Source organism: Theropithecus gelada, chromosome 9 (genome assembly GCF_003255815.1).
Source record: "Theropithecus gelada isolate Dixy chromosome 9, Tgel_1.0, whole genome shotgun sequence".
NCBI classification, from domain to species: Eukaryota; Metazoa; Chordata; class Mammalia; order Primates; family Cercopithecidae; genus Theropithecus; species Theropithecus gelada.
Window position 1 is genome coordinate 71,420,551 of NC_037677.1, and position 17,599 is coordinate 71,438,149.

General features: G+C 45.3%; 1 pseudogene; it reads right to left on the bottom strand.

Annotated features, from left to right (window-relative positions):
- Positions 1-1,217: 1,217 nt before the first annotated feature.
- Positions 1,218-17,032, bottom strand: LOC112632166 (annotated as a pseudogene).
- Between the last annotated feature and the right edge of the window lie 567 nt (positions 17,033-17,599).

Genomic DNA, 17,599 nt, shown 5'->3' on the forward strand with positions numbered 1-17,599 from the left:
CAGTTTTATATTTAGGACCGTGTCAGAAGAAGACAGCCACACTCTACAGTTGCGGTTACTCACGTTGAACCCATATGGACAGCAAAGAGGGGTAAGGACGAGGGCCTGGAAGCAGGCTGGGGCTGAGCAGAAGGGTTCCTAGGGCAAATCATGAGACAGACAGATTCCCTCCATGGCCCACACCTTATTCCCCTCCCTCCCCTCTCTCGCCCTCCCACCCTTTTCTCTCACCTTCCTCCCACCACTTCCTTGCTATTTTAGACTCTGAACTGTAAATTCCTTTGAGGGCAGAGGTTATGCATTAGACAGCTGTCCATCAGTTCCCTCACATGAAGCATCTGTTACTGAACCTGGTTTACAGCTACCCTCTTGGCTGTTATAAGCAGAGGGACCTATTGGAGACTTCCCCACTGGGTGGGGCATTAGAGGACAGTGCTAGTGATGGGAATGAAAGGGAAATGCAGACATAAGAGATATTTAAAGGGAAAATGAAAGGTCCTGGTGAAGGATGAAGAGAGCCCAAACTTTGCATCAAGCTTGCAATCCCAGCTCTAGTATTTTAAAGCTACTGTTAGCTTTATTCTCAGGCAAATTCTTTAACTTCTCTAAGCCTCTGTTTCCTCATTTGCGGTAGACAATATTGTCTACCTCCTTGCTTGTTGTATTAAATGAGGTAAGGGGTGAAAATATCCAGCGTGGGACCTGGCATTCTATTTAGATCCATTTTCTTTTCCTCCCTCTGGGCTTTGAGAACATGGTTGCCAGAGGAATGGTGGACCCATTCAGAGACGTAGGGAAGTAGCAAACCAGCTTATTTCATGGGTAAAGAAGACTTTGACTTGGGGCATGTTGACTTTGGGGTGCTGTTAAATCCATCTGGCAACTTAATGAGGGATAGGTACCAGTTTCTAACCCACCTTCATAACTTATACCCATTGTTATGGGAGGATTAGAAGGAGATGATGGCTTAGAAGGTGTGATGGTTAATACTGAGTGGCAACTTGATTGAATTGAAGGATACAAAGTATTGATCCTGGGTGTGTCTGTCAGGATGTTGCCAAAGGAGATTAACATTTGAGTCAGTGAGGGAGAATTTGCCAGCATGCTGTGTAGGCTCTCTCGCAAGTAAACTCAGGTGGATACAGGACAGGACATCCACAATCCACCACTACGGCCTTATCACACTGTCTTTTTCACCTCTTTTCTTCTTATTTCTGTTAGCTGCCTGAAGGCAAGCCCCAAGGAAAGCATATGGCACCGTGCCTTACACCTAACAGGTGTTCTGTCAACAAAAATGATGATTGTCCATTTGCCTATGAAGACAGAGAAAAGGGAGAAAGATTAGATTCAACAACTGGAGTTCCTTGTTTAAAGCCCAAAACTGGGCTGGCTGAGCTGGCTGCCGTGAAACTCAGCTATTTGGCCAAAGCAGCACACTTCAATCTAGATTATTTTCATGACACAGGTATTACCTAGAAGTTCAGGGAGATAAAGAGACAGCTTGTTCTTAGGAAAAAATCAAAAAACAAAAAAATCCCCTGAGTTTGAGAAAAAGTGGGAGAGGATTTAATGAAGGCACTTACATGTTGGACTGCAGCCTCCCATGAATGGAGCAGCATGAATTGCCCTGGGAGGCCTTTGGCAGGGCTTCCTTAAGACAGGGCACTGGCCCATCCAGTCACACAATATTTATGCTCTTTAGACTTTAAAAGTATTTTTTGTAGTCAAAAGTGCTTCCACCCTCGACTTGCTGTGGATAATGATTGCTAACTAAATAAAATAAAGCTAAAAGCTTATTCTGCAGGTATGAACCCCTGCAGAAAACTATACTAGAACCTGACTGCTATGGACTGAATTGTGTCCCCCCAGAATTCATATATTGAAGTCCTAACCCCCAATATGACTGTATTTGTAGCAAGGGCCTATACAGAGCTAATTAAGGTTAAGTGAGGTCATAAGGTGGGGCCCTTATACAACACAATTAATGTCCTTATAAAAAGAGGAAGGGAGACCTCTCTCCATCAAGGGAGGACACAGAAAGAATACAGATTCCTGAAAGCCAGGAAGAGAGCTCTCAGCAGAAACTGAACTGGCCAGCACCTTGACCTTGAACTTCCCAGGCTCCAGAACTGTGAGAGAATAAATTTCGGTTGTTTAAGCCACTCAGTTGATGGTATTTGGTTATGGCAGCCCCAGCTAATACGCTCATTCTAGCCCCATCCCAGAGGCCCATGCTGAAGTCCCAGAAGCAGTGTTAGCAAAATGAATCTTATACTAGAGCAGAGCTTTCTCATCTAAAAGTTTTATGACGTTTTTCATCACAGCTAAGAGGGAGAATTTGGTCAAGAATTGTTATGTCCATCCCAGAATCAGTGAGCCAAGGTCCCCTAGCATGTAGCCCAATGCCTGGCTCATAGTATAAGCTCAAGAAGTGTTTGGTGGCTGTAATTTTGGAACATCCCAACTCTAGATTGGAGGTATCTTACCTCCTTTTCCTGGGCTCTTCGGCACTGCCTTTTCTCTAATGTCACTTAATAGGTGCTAAGAAAGTGCCTCTCAAAGCTACCTACAATTATAATCTGGGTTCAAATTCCTAACTGAGTGATCTTGGGCAAGTTAAAAGTCTTGGTTTGGGCTCCTCCAGAAAAGTTCAGATCCAAGTAGGTTATTTGGGAGTAACAGGAAACACTAGTGTGGTGGTAGGAAGAAGACAGGGAAAGAAAGGCAGATGATGGAGTTGCATTGTCAAGAAAACTGCCACTGTGGACCACTGAAGCTTATCCCATGGGGGACTGTGGAAGCCAGCATACAGCACATGCCTCAGAATCAAATCCCATCCTGCCACCAGAGGGCAAGGGAGCCGGGGCATTTATACACCAACTCCTGCCAATTATTTGGTGATAGCTGTTCCTAGAGGAAATCTATTCCCCAATACATCCGGCTTGCTGCGTGCAAGAACACACCAGGCTCCAGAGGCCAGTGGAAGCTCTCGGCCAAGATCCTGCATTTGGAAGATGAACTGGTAGGTGCTGAAATGATGAGGGCCAAAAAGATGTGGGTGGGGCACACACAGCATCTGCCATCTATAAAAGGAAGTCTAGTACCCTATTCCATTAAATGAGTTTGTAGTCGTAACACACTTGGAACAGTCTATGGTATATAAATGCTATAAGCGTGTGTGGCTGATAGTATTTTTCATATGGGGACACGGTAATTTTCTGGTCCCATGTGCTCTGCTAGAACCTTGCCACTCTCTATTCTGGGAGGAGTCTGTTTCCTCTCCCCTTGGACCCAGAAGGACTTTGTGACTTCCCTGATGCACAGTTTGTTGCAGAAGTTAAGCTGCTGGTTTCTACCAGTAGGTCATGTAAGCTGATAAGGACCCACCTGCTTTTCTCTCTCTCTCTCTCTCTCTCTCTCTCTCTCTCTCTCTCTCTCTCTGTGTGTGTGTGTGTGTGCGTGTGTAGAGAGAGATAGAGATAGATAAAACACACACACACACACACACACCCCCTCTTGGGAGTCCTATTCCTGAAGCCACCATGCTTCAGAGATCACATGAAGAGACAATGTAGGAATAGAGAAGTCCAAGAAGCCTCAGCTGTTGAAGTCCCCAGTGAAGTGTCACCTTGGGTATAAATGTGTATACATTTAGTGATGATACCTTTGATATGACCCTAGCCACAGCCACCTAATAATGACTGCAACCACCAGAGAGAACCTGAGCTACATCTGCCCGATTACTCTCAACCTGAATTCCTGATCCACAGAAACCTGGAGAGATAATAAATAATGATTGTTATTCTAAGATGCTACATTTTGAGGTAACTTCTGATGTAGCCATAGTAACTGGAACAGTGCCTGATAAGTAAAATAAATATAATCTCACCTCCTCAACTTATAGGCCCTTCTCAGATATGAAATGAAATCTTCATATTCTAGATTCCACATTTAAGCAGGTGGGTCTAGCTCAAGCTAATGTTCTAACAATCAGATCTTGACAAGATTAGACTTTGCAATATGCAGAGGGTTTAGTTCTGGACTGGACATTGTGGTGCTTCCTCAGTGTTCATTTTGATCATCTTCCATTCAAGGTTGCCCTGGATATCTGGTCACTCATCCCTGCCTCCAGCAGGAGGCCCTGAATGGTCCAAGCCATTAGGAAAATTCAAGCATCTTGCCACAGTGATTGGACCACACAAGTGAAGCATAGCCAGTCAGTGGTTGACTTTCCCCTAGGACTGGTTAGGAACGGAATCATCAGCACCACATCTGGGACTGTTGCTGAAAAATCTAGGGCATAAAGGCATTCTTTCTCCAGGAAATGTTGGAGTCAGACATGCATGCCGGAAACACTGCAATGATTTTGCTATCATGAGGGAAACCAGCCTGAGGATGGAATCAACACACAAAAGAGGCAAGACGAAGAGAATTACAGAGAAATGAATCTAGAGCCTTGACAAAGTCATGCTTAAATCCCAGAGTACATCTACATTTTCAGATATGGGAGCCAAGATGTTGCTTTCATTGTTTAAACCGTCTTAATATGGATATACTATTACTTGGAACCAAATGCATCATAATTAATTCTGGTACCAACGCATCAGATATTGTCACAAAACCTAATCCACTCCTGTTCTGCAGAGTTAGAAAAGAGGATCAATGTGTAATCTAAATAAACCTTTTCCAGCACTTTCTTTGGACATTTTTGTATGAAACCTTGAGTTTTGCCAAGAAAATAACTACCATTTTCCTGGCTATATCTTTGATATAAATGTGCATACATTTAGTGGGTGTATTAATTTCCTAGGGGCTACTGTAAACAAAGTACCACAAATTGGGTGGCTTAGAACAACAGAAGTTTATTATCTCACTGTTTTGGAGACCGGAAGTCCGAGATCAAGGTGTCCACAGGACCAGGCTCCCTCTGAAAGCTCCAGGGAAGGATCTATTCCAGGGCTCCCTGAGCTCCCAGTAGCCTCAGGCATTCCTTCGTTGGTCGATGGGTGTGTTCTCCATGTCTCTATGCATGTCTTCCCTCTGTGTGTCCGTCTCTGTGTCCAAATTTCCTCTTTTCACAGTACATGAGTCATATTGGCTTAGGGCCTATTGTAACACCCCTAGTTTAACTTGATTACTTTTTTAACATCCCTATTACCAAACATGGCCACATTCTGGGGTACTGGGGGTTAGAATTTTAGTAATATCTTTTGCCGGAGGAGAGGAGGATGCAATTCAGCCCACGACAGTACGGTAGAGGAAGTGGACAAGGAGGGTGTACATGAGGAGGAGAAGACATCAAATACAGGAACGTTAAAAAAAAACTTACCAATCACACAATTTTGGAGTTGTCCAAGTGTAAGAAGGCCGATATTCCTGCTTTGACTTGTAGAGACTGGGGTTCCTGACTGAAGACACTTTCTCTGCAGAGAGATGGGGATAGAGATGAACACAGAGCCTGTGTTGCCTCTTTTTTCTAGCCTAGATGTTTTCCTTACAACAATTTCTGTTTTGTTGCGTGGTTTCTTTCTTTCTTTCTTTCTTTCTTTCTTTCTTTCTTTCTTTCTTTCTTTCTTTCTTTCTTTCTTTCTTTCTTTCTTTCTTTTTTGAGGGAATACACACAAAGCTTTGACTTATATTATTCTCATTGCATCCAACTGAATGAAATTTATGAAGCCTCTTGCACACTGTATTCATTGTTTGGGTTGGGATAATTGAAGTGTCAGGAATATTTGCTTATTGAAAACAACTCAGGACGGCCCTGTGCACCCAACTGGACCAGGGCCACAAGACATGCCACATTCTGGACAGCTGTGTCCTATTGTCTTTTACAGCAGGGGCACCTTCCCAGGTAGATTAATTTCACACCTGGGAATGAGCAGTGGGTTAAGAATTAGAGGGCATTATTTCTAGTGTGGACTTCACAATTCACTCACTGTGTGACTTCGAATAAATCATTTAATGTCTCTGGACTTCAGAGTTTAATGGACATAAATAACATGGTGTTTTCTACCTCATAGGGATACTATGTAGCTCAAAAAGGAGAATCTATATGAAATACTTTAGAAATCATAAAATGCCATCCAAATGTGTATCATTTACAATAAAAAGTAATCATGTCTACTTCTGCTTAAAGTAGAACTTTGAACTAGGGAAGAAAATGGGCCAATGTTCTCATTATTCACCATTTTCTCCCCAAGATCCATCCTCCACACTTTTCTGACCTGCTCTGTACCTTGGGAGACTGAGCACTGCAGATTGCACTGGCTAGACTTCATTGTCTTGTGGCTTCTGGGTGGTTTGGCTAATGAGAAGTGCTTATAGGAAATAGGGAGGTGGGAGGAGAGAAACATTGGGGTATTTATTCGTTTTACTCTTCTGGGCAGTAGCTGTGTTCTCCTATAGCCACCACTCCGATTGGGCAACCGGTTCTACCCCTTTGGCCCTCTTTAGGCTTCAAGTAACTCCATTCCCTCTGCTTCCCTTCGGGATGAGGAGGATGACAGTGTATGAATGTGGCTGGTCCTCAGTGCCTGACTCTGCAAATGGCCTCTGCATCATCACTCTTCAACACTTTGAATGCGCCGTCTGATTCTCAAGGGACCCTGACACAGGCAGCAGCATGACCACGATGTGGGCGATAGCTCAACTCTTTCTGAGGGAATCCTCTCTCTTTTTGGGAATGGTCTGAGTTTTTTCTTTTCTTTAGCCATTGAGCAGGTCTGCAATGTGATGTTTCTCTTGTAGAAACAAGCACCAGTGGATCAGGAAGAGCTATAAGGATTGGAGGTCTTCACTGTCTTCCATCAGCAATTCGAAGGTTTCATTAGGTTTCCCAGGAGGCCAGGCCTCTGTTCTTTCTCTGGTACCTCCTGCCCCTCCCTATATTCAGGCATTTTCCGAGTTCAGTCTGCCCTTCTCTGGAGGTTACCCCCGATCTTTCGTCTGCCCTCATCTCTTGCCTGTGCCTTCAGGGCTCCTCAGTGACTCTCCATGCAGAACACAGCCTCCTTTCTCTTTCCCACACCCCAGCCCCGGCTTTCCTATTTCTGTTCATGCTGCCCAGGCTTGGAATTCCAGCTCATGTCACACACCTTTAGTCACTCCTTATGTGCAAGCAGGCACCAAGAGCATTGCTTTCTCCCTTCCCACGAGTCCCTGCAGCCCTCCCTGCACTCTCAGTGTCTCATTACTGGACCTCTCTTTAGTTCTGAGTTTCTGTGACAGGATGTCCAGTCAGCCTTCCTGCCTACAGTCTCTCCTCAATCCTCTACAGACAATAGACTTCTGCCACCTTCGTTTTCCTAAAACTTGGCTTCCATTGTGCCCCTTCTATGAAAACCTTCAATGACCCTGCTGTCCACCATACAAAGTCTGAACTCCTGACCCTGACACTCAAAGCCCTGCACAGTCTACTTCTTGGTCTACTTACTACCTTACAAGCCCACTCTCCTCTCCCTGCTACCCCGTGACTACATCAGGGGCTTTCCAGCCTCCACTGCCCCAGAAATGCTGCCCTCCTGCCTCCTGGCGTGAACCTTGCCTATTCTTCCAAGCTGAACCCCAATGCCACTTGCTCTCTGAAATCTTCCTTGACCACTACAAGCGACAGGGAGGCTTCTTTTCTTTCAACCCCTCTTCCTTTTCTTTCAAGTTCCGGGACGTATTTGCTGAGCTGAGCTGAACTTCGTCTTCTAAGAATGTTGTTTGCCTGAGCCATTTGAGACTTGTATCTCCCTGACTTGTACTGCTGTGCCGTTAGAATGCGGTTTGGACACACGTGTCCTGCATAGTATTAGGCCCTTACTATTTACCGAATGAATATATAAATATGGGAAACACATCAACTTATCCGAACTGCTGATCGTTAAGAGATTAGACACATATATGTATTTTTGCAAGCTCATAGGTCCCTGACACTAAAGTCATACATCTACTCAGGTAGGCTTTTGGTCTAAAAAAGAACAGGGATGATGATGACAAACAATAAAATATCTACCACTTCCTGAATACCTGCTGTGTGCCAGTGCTTCACATGCAAAATCTCTTTTAACCTTTTAAACCAACTTATGTTAGTATTATTACTAACTGTACTTTATGAACCAGGAAATGGAAGCTCAGAGTGACTAAGCAAATATATCTAGTAGGGGGCAAGGCTGAATTTGAACCTGAGTCTGAGAATGCTCAAGTCTGTTCTATCAACCAATCAGTAGGCAGCCTTTAGAAGTATCCTGCAGGAGGCCCCGGGAGTGTGGAGTATTTAGTGTGTAATGCATATGTGGCACTTGTCTACCTCATCTTCCTTCCATTGAGGGCAGGAATCCTATCCTGCTGCTGTCTGTATCTTCACAGTGATGCCTATGACTTGGCTTTGCATATAATCGGCACTCACTAATGATTTATTAGTTGATTTTCAGCTCTCCTCCACTTCACACTTGAATTTCAAGTGTTTTGTTTTGTTTTTGAGACAGGGTCTTGCTCTGTCACCCAGGCTGGAGTGCAGTGGTGCGATCATGGCTCATTAGAGCCTCGAACTCCCAGGTTCAAGTGATCTTCTCACCTGAGCCTTCTGAGTAGCTGGGACTACAAGCATGTGCCACCATGGCTGGCTCAAGTGGTTTTTTTGTTTGTTTGTTTGTTTGTTTGTTTTTTTCTCAAAGGATCTGGCCAGGATTGCACTATAGGTTTGCATAGGAATTCTCTTTCCACCTACCAGTACCATAAAATCTTTAGTTAATATAATTATTTGTCTCTAGAGGTCTCCCCTTGAAGGGGCTTGGTACTGTGTCAACTTAGCTAAGTTGGAAATATTTCCCAAAACTCTCTTCCTTGTATCATTGTAGATTAGGATTGACCACAAGAGAAATGTTCATGAGACTGGGAAGGCAGAAGGGAAGGAAGCAGTAGCCACTCTTTGTGGATTGGTGTAGGTGTCAGGCAGACCCCATAGCTCACGCTGACCTAATAGCTCATCCTCTTGGCATGGAGCAGTGCCTGGGCCTGCAATTCCTTCAGCTCCTACCCAATCTCCTCCTTCAGATTCTTGAGTTGCAAACTTAGTGTGTATGCAGTCTCATGGAGAAAGTGTTGGCTTCTGCAGGTTCCCCACATTGTCAAAATTGGAGGCAATAAGAGGCATAGGTGGGGTCCATTCTGCCCTCATTGTTCTGAAGCAGGAGAATAGGTCCTGGAGGCAGGAAATGGAAGGCCAATTCATGCTGACTTCCTAGAACTAAATCAAATGGAAAACCCCAACTTTCCATGCCCAAGTAACAAAAGGACCAGATGCTACTCCCTTTGCACTGCCCCTCGCTGTCCTTCTGCAGGGCAGATGAAAAATTGAAAGTAGCTCTGATAGTCCCCTCCTGCAATCAGTCAGACTGGTCATGGGCCAAGTCTTCATTTGCACAGGGTGTAACTTTGTAACTTCACTTCGCCTCTGATTGGTCGCTTTCTACAACAAATCAGACTGGTTGCAGGCCGCTACTTCATTTACATAGGGTGTACACCAATGAGAAAACTCTAGAGAATATTTAAAGGTCAGAAAAATATGTAACCAGGTTCTTGAGCTGCTTGTTCAGGCCAGCTCCTACCTTGTGGAGTGTGCTTTTATTTTAGTAAATTGCTTTTGTTGCTTCTTTCCTTGCTTTGTGCATTTTGTCCATTTTTTTCGTTCGAGATGCCAAGAACCTGGACACCTTCCAATGGTGACGGTTCTAGTTTTTCTCACGCTTCCAGTTAATGTTGCTCTCCTCACATTAGATCCAGCCTTCTTTCCTGATTACCAGAGCTGCCCAGCTACAGCAGCTTTAGGCCCCCACCAGGTACAGAAGCAGCTTGCCATAACCCCCTTCACCAGCTCCCACAATCGTGCTCATCTTAATAACAAATCCCTTGTTCTGTATCACTCAGAGTGACCCTGCTTCTCCGATTGAACCCTAGCGGATTCATCCCTCTTCCCTGAGTCCCCAGGATATGGTGTCTCTGGTCACGTGGCCACCTCAAAAAATGTGTTTATGGTAATTGGGCAAAGTCACTGTTAAAGCAGGAGGAAAGCCTAGAATCGGGGAGCTTCTCACTCTTACCCTTTCCCTCCCCACAAGGCTATGCTGTTTTCCAAGGCAGGAGCTAGATCCATCTGTCTTATAGCGAAACCCAACTTAAGACACTTTAGTATTATTCAAGTCTCTACCTGCCTCAGCAAACCTGGGCTGAACTCAGCTCTGATGTCACTGCTTTTGGAGGTTGTGTAGCCACTTTTTTTTTTTTTTTTTTTTTTTTTTTGAGGCAGAGTCTCGCTTTGTCACCCAGGGTGAAGTGTGGTGGCGCGATCTTGGCTCACTGCAAACTCCGCCTCCTGGGTTCACACCATTCCCCGGCCTCAGCCTCTCAAGTAGCTGGGACTACAGGCGCCCGCCACCACGCCTGGCTAACTTTTTTTTTTTTTTTGTATGTTTAGTAGAGACGGGTTTCAGCGTGTTAGCCAGGATGGTCTCGATCTCCTGACCTTGCTATCTGCCCTCCTCAGCTTCCCAAAGTGCTGGGATTTGTGTAGCCACCTTTGACCTTTAGTGGTTGCTCTCAGATATCACTGGCATCCAGGGCACCTGTGCATGGAGGTGGACTTGTAGTTAATCACAAGTGGACTAGAGTACGAGGTTGCCTAAGGGGCTGTGTCCCAGAGGCTCTGAAGACTGCTGTTCAAAGGTATCTGCCTTTGACCAGGTGTTTGAAAATCTAAATGTCACCGTTAATAAGCCATCCCTGTGGATTACTCTTCCTGGTGTCTGTTATTAAAAAGCCATACACCTTTGATAAAATAATCATTTGCAGAGTGTAGTAGAAAGAATGTGGTTTCTGGAATCAGGTGGCTCTGAAATCAATCTACTTCTGCCATTTAAAATAGCTATGAGGCTGCAATAAAATAATTATTTAACCTCTTCATGCTGCAATTTCCTCACCTATTAAAATGAGGATAATAATATCCAATTTGATATCCAAGAAAACAAATGTGAAAGTATCTAACCCAATGCTTGGCACACAGGTGACCCTGAATGAATGTTAGCATTTACTCCTGATTTCCGTTCCTTGAACTAAATAATGCCTTGGAATTCCTAGCAAGGCCCTGAATGGGCATCGTTGCTGTTGCTTTCTCATCACAGTTGGGATCTAGTGGGTGAGAGGGTGAGGGTCTACTGTGAGTGTGTGTGTGTGTTTCAGGAGGATGGGGGGAGAGAGAGCGCCCGCATGGATTAGAGTTAATAGCTAGTTTTAGAAGAGAGATTAGGTTATCAGAAGAGGATTTCAAAAAGCTAGCTTATTTCCATCCACCTTTCTCCATTTTTGTTGCTGCCATCTTAATTCAAGTTGCCTTCTCCTTCCTGGATTACTTCAATAGTCTTATCTGGTTCTTCTGACTCTTCTGATCTCTTCTTAGTTTATTCTCTTCTTGGAAGCCAGTGATCTCTTCTAAATGTAAATCAGATCTTACTTAACCCTCTGACCCTTTCCATTATACTTGGCATTCATCTAAACCCTAATCATGGCCTGGAAAGTGCTCTATAGCTTGGACCCTGTCTACCTTCCTCCCTCAGCCTTCTCTCCCTCCTTCCCTCCCACTCAGTAACTTTTATTTACACCAGAATTTTCCCAGCTCCTTGGGCCAGTCAGCTCAAGACCTTTACTCATGATTCTCTCTCTCTCTCTCTCTCTCTTTTTCTGTCTCTCTCTCTCACACACACACACACACACTTCCACTTCCATGTATTCCTGTTAACTTAATTCTGCTGGCTGACTCCTACCCAACCTTCACATCTTTATTCAAATGTGATTTTCTAGACTTCCCAAACAAAAGTAGGCTTCCTTCTTGTTCTTTCTTGTAAAACATCTCGTGTGTGTCTTGTATATTTTTTTCTTATAGTCTCTATCACATTTCGAAGTGATAGAATTGTGTGTGTTGTTTTCTTTCTGAAATGTTTCTTCTCCTACTGAGTGAGTCCACGACAGTCCCATTTTCCCATTGTGTTGCCACCAGCCAGCCCACTGCCTGGCACAGTAGTCTGAATAGTGCTGGTTAATGTTGAACAAACACAGTGTCACCCTGGGACAAGTCTATCTGTATGGGATTCAGATTTTCTCTCCTTACAAATGAGCCACAATTCTTGAATTTGAGTCTTATAAAAGCCACCCAGAAAACCATACATCCTGTTTACCTCTATATTTAACTTTTTGTTTCCTACTTTTTCATTTTTAAATTGAGGCATAATTTGTACAGAGTAAAATGTACAAATATTAAGTGTGCAGATGGTGAGTTTTTCATACATACACACCCATGGAATCATTATTCCAATCAAGATATAGAATAGTCCAGCATCCAGTAGGCTGCTTCGTGTCTTTGCAATTCCATAACCTCTACTTGCACACTAGATAAGGTAACACTACTCTGATCTCCTTCTCTGTGGATTAGTTTTGTCTGCTTCAAAATCTTATGTCAATGGAATCATACAGTGCATATATTTTGGTGTCTGGTTTCTTTGGCTCAATATGTTTTGGGATTAATTCAAGTTGCTGTATGTAGCAACTGGTTTTTTTTTAAAAAAATTATTGAATTGCTGACTAGTCTTTCATTGAGTGTTTAATTTCCCCATTTGACTATTGCTGGACATTGAGTTGATTCAAGTTTGGGCAATTATGGACATTCTTGCATATGTCTTTTGGTGGACGTGTCTTTGGGTTTAGAAGTAGGAGTGGAATTGGTGGGTCTCTACATCTTTAAGCCAGGCTCTTTTGTCTTCTGCATCAGCCTTCACAAAAATCCTGGCACAGCTTAGCCACAATTTTCCAATGTGGTAAGGCAGAGGTGGTTATCTACATCGTGGCAGGCTTTTTACCTGCAGGAATCCTTCATATGGATAAGTTCATTTCATGGGTTTCCGTCAAGGTCATTTAACTGTTTGATGCTGAGTCTGCAGTCATAATAGTGTCCCAGAACATGTCACAGGATCTTTAGGGTGTCACTTTGCCAACTGGAAACCTGTGCGGTCAGTGGAACCTTTGCCCAAGTTTTCCTCGGGATCGCTGGGCTCATTCAAACCACTTGGCCCAGCAGGCTGCACTCAGCTCTAGCTACTGGCCAGATTCCACGCCTACCAAGGGGCAGCCATGTGCAGAGTGGTGAGGGATATGTGACTTTGAACAGGTTCTGGCCACTGCACACAGCCCGGCATGTCGGCTGCAGTGGGGAGGCCAACTCCAGGCGCTGGCTCTGTGCGAGGCTGATGGTGGACTAGGCGTATTGCAAGCGGTTTCCGTTGTGGACACCAAGAAACGCGGTGGTGCCCAGAAGCTTGGAGACACCAGTAACCACAGAGCCCTAAAAAAGGTGTCACAACACTGGCCTGAGGAGCCCCTAGGTCTGAACTCCTTGAAGGGCCACAGCTCTTCTCTCATCATGGAGAGTGGGGGTTGTGTTTTAACCATTCGTATTATAGCTCTTTCAGTCCCACAATTTGATAGGTCCCAAGTTTTTGTCTTGTGTCCAGGAAGAATGGAGTGCCTGGACAACCGGAAGGTGAGAAAGGTGGAGAGGAGCTTCACTGAGTGACAGAACAGCTCTCAGGAGACGCAGAGTGGGTAACTCCTTTCCACAGACAGGTCATCCTGGCAAGTGTCCAGCTCTCAGTGGAGAGGAGACCCATGGTGGGTAGCTCCTACGTGCAGGCAGGTCACCCTCAAGAGTCAAGGACACCGGAAGTGGGTAGCTCCTTCCCACAGCTGTTAGTCCTGACTTCTGTCTGAGTCTGGCTGAGTCCAGGGTTTTAATGGGCTCAGAAGGGGGGAAGTGTGTGCTGACTGGTTCATGCGCAGCCATGGGCAAGCCTGGAAAAAGCACCGTAAGTTCTCACTCTGGGCCTCGGACTACACCGGGAACTGGCAGCCTGGTCCCCAGGCTTCAGGCTGTCCCTGGCTTGAAGGTGGAGTTTCACTAGAGACCTGCCCCTTTCTGGCCAGGAACCTGCCTGCCTCTCACCATCAACATGCTATCCATGGTGCCTTGGTTGTTTGTGCCAAGGGGCGCAGGCCTGCGCTGAGCCACCTTCAGCACCCCCAGCCTCCCTCTGGCACTGTTGGTACCCAAATTCCGGAGGGGGCCAAGGTAGGGGATGGCGTGCGGGTCTGGCATGTCAGTGCTGCCCTGAGCACCCCCACCCTTCCAGGTTGTGACAGTGCACGAGCTTGGACACAACTTTGCTCCAAAATCAGAGCTGGTGCCAGGAGTGGGGAGAGACCAGGGAGCAGCAGCAGACATTTCCTAGCCTGCAGGGCCAAGGGGGGCTTCCTGGCCCCAAGAGAAGAGAGATGCCTGGGTCCAGAGCTGCGGCTGGTCGCTGCAGGGGCGCCTGAGAGCACAGGGCTCCCTCCCCAACAACTCGGTGGGAGGCAGGACTCCCACCTGTTCCTGGCCTGGGTAACTCCACAGAGCGTGCAGCCCTGGCTGTGCCTCCCCTGCTGCAGCTGGCATCCCCCCAGTGGCCGCTCCAGCTGAGCTGCTGCCGCCATCAATAGGCCAGAACAATTTAAAATCATAATCTGAAGGGCTTCCTGCCATTGGAGCTTCATCAGACACTGTGATAAATTATCTCTAAAGTAGTAATCCGAGCCAGTAAGAAAACATTATTCTATTCATTTAAATCACTGAATTACAGACACATTTCATGGGAATGTTTTTCTAATTACAATGATCCTAAGATAATTGCTTTGGCCATTTCTATGAAATGCTGTAGCTATTCCTGATGTATTATTTATTCATTGGTTTATTGCCAGGAGTAATATTGACTGTTTGCTGTATCCCTGTCATGGGAGGCTTTCTGCCATAACTGTGTAGTAATTTTTTGCCCTGTCTACAGGAACACACAGGGTTAATAAGCTGTGGCCGTTAGACAACATTCACCAAATTCTGCCCTTTCTCCAAAAGGTAAGTTACACTAAACGAAGAAAGGTATAATCTCTGCAAATTCCCTTGCTAAAAATCTCCTTCTCTAGAAAGGATATTTGCTTGTTGTTTTCATGTTTCTCCTTCCAAAGAATTTACAAACATTTCCCTTAATTTCCTGCATGAGACCAGAAAATTTCAGCTTTTGTCCCAGGCAAGGGAATAAACACAGTTAGAACATCTTTCCCATTTGAGACAGTGGGCCACTTCTCCCCTAGACCACAGAGGGCCCACCTCTCTGTCTGCTCTTAAGAATTCAAGAGGCTTATCAGCCTGGGAGGTTGAGACCACCCAGATGGAGATGAAGTGAACTTTCAGCAGAGAGAGGGAAGCACCTGGAAAATACCTGGATTCTGCTTTGAGTGGAAATGCAGAGACAACCACATGTTTTGGACACCCACCTCTCAGTGTGCTGGAGTCCTAAGACATCCTTCTCATTGTAATGAAAAGTACCCCACCAAAAGGGAAATACCACCCAAATTTGGCTAAATCCTGAAACAGAATTAAATGACCACATTGAATTCTCATGATAAGTCTTTGAGGAAGATGTCATCATTATCCCCAATTAAAAGTTTTATTTTTTTACTTTTATTTTATTTTTGAGATGGGATCCTGCTCCGTCACCCAGTCTGGAGTGCAGTGGCACAATCTCAGCTCACTGCAACCTCGGCCTACTGTGTTCAAGTGATTCTCCTACCTCAGCCTTCCAAGTAGCTGAGACTACAGGCATGTGCCACCACACCCAGCTAATTTTTGTATTTTTAGTAGAGAAGGGGTTTCACCATGTTGGCCAGGCTGATCTTGAACTCCTGACCTCAAGTGATCTGCCCACTTCGGCCTCCCAAAGTGCTGGGATTACAGGCATGAGCCAACGCACCTGGCCTCAATTCAAAATTTTAAACTGAGGCTCAGAGAGGCTGAGTATCCTGACTAAGGTCACACAGCTTCTAGGTGATAGAATGGTGATTCGAACCCAGGGAGCCCAACTCTACCCTGAGGGACTGAGAAAGAGTGAGCTCCAATTCAGGGTGTTATCTTCCCATCCTCCACTCCACCTTTTTAAGCCTCATCTGAAAATATCATGCAAGATCACCTTTACCACACAGAGGAAAGGAAGAAACAAATAAATATGGGGGAGGAGGAAATGGAAAATAGAACTCCCACTGGGGTCTGGCTATTAATGTGTCTGCCCCGTTCCGACACTTGAATAGGTCTGGTTCTGAGTCTGCTACTGAAAAGAACCAAAAATGACCTTGAATTGAAACTCCTGCATAGGGAGGTGCCGTGATGAACTCGGAGAGACCACAGCACAGCTTTGCAAGTGCATTCAGCACAACGTCATGGTTGCTTCCAGTCGGCCAGGGGAATGCTGATGAGGTGGTTTCCAGATCTGATGAATTACCTGACTGCCAATGCCAAACTCAGGTTTTCCTCTCTGCAGGATGGAGAGGCTGGAAGGCGAGATGGTCTTTCCAAGAGGGAACCTGTTTCATCAGTGGCTTCTTTAGATGTGTTGACTTTGTGGAAGAACCCCAGTTAACAGGAACATAGGGAAGGGTTTTCTTCAGTAAGTACCAATGTCAGCCAATCCTTTACCTCTGTGATCTCATCTCCATTGTTTTCTCTGCTTTCTCTGCCTCAGCCACACTGGCTTTTTACTGTCCCTGGAACATGCCAGGCACACTCCTGCCTCAGGGCCTTTGCATGTGCTCTTTCTGCTGCCTGGAACCTTTCCCCCAGATACTCCCATGGCTCGCTTCCTCTCCTCTCATGCCTTTCCTCAAATGTCCTCTTCTGAGTGAGACCTTCCCTAGTGACCTGTTCTAGCAAAAATCACATTGTGAACTCCACCTCCCTCAACACGCACACATACGCATTCCCACTCCCCTTCTGGCTTAGTTTTCTTGTTAGCACACTCCACCTTATAATCTCCTATGCGTAATACTGACTTACCTTGTTTTTGACTGTCTCCCTTAGCTGAAGGTAAGCTCCATGGAGGCAAGGATTTTAATCCGTTTGGTTCCTGTCTGTACGCCAGCACCTAGAATAATAAGTAACTAGCGCTCAATAACAACATGTTGATCCATGCATGGTGACTCACGCCTGTAATCCTGGCACTTTGGGAGGCCAAGGTGGGCGGATCACCTGAGGTCAGGCATTTGAGACAGCCTGGCAAACGTGGTGAAACCCCATCTCTACTAAAAATACGAAAATTAGCCGGGCGCACAACTGTAATCCCACCTACTCGGGAGGCTGAGGCAGGAGAATTCCTTGAACCTGGGAGGTGGAGGTTGCAGTGAGCCAAGATCATGCCACTGCACTCCAGTCTGGACAACAAGAGTGAGACTCTGTCTTGAAAAAAAAAATGTTGAATGCACAAATGAATGAATTTATTAATCCTAGCCCTGCCATTTAGTAACCAGGCAGGCTATAGAGAGTTAGTTAACTTCCTTTCTAAGCCTCATTTCTGCAACTGTAAATTTAGAACGAGAATTCCTATTATCCTTGTGAGCTGTGCTTTTTCAATAGGATTACAAAAGGACACACCCAGCACAGTACTCACATGGACTCAGTAAGAATTGGCTAAATGATTTACATTGTGAGTTC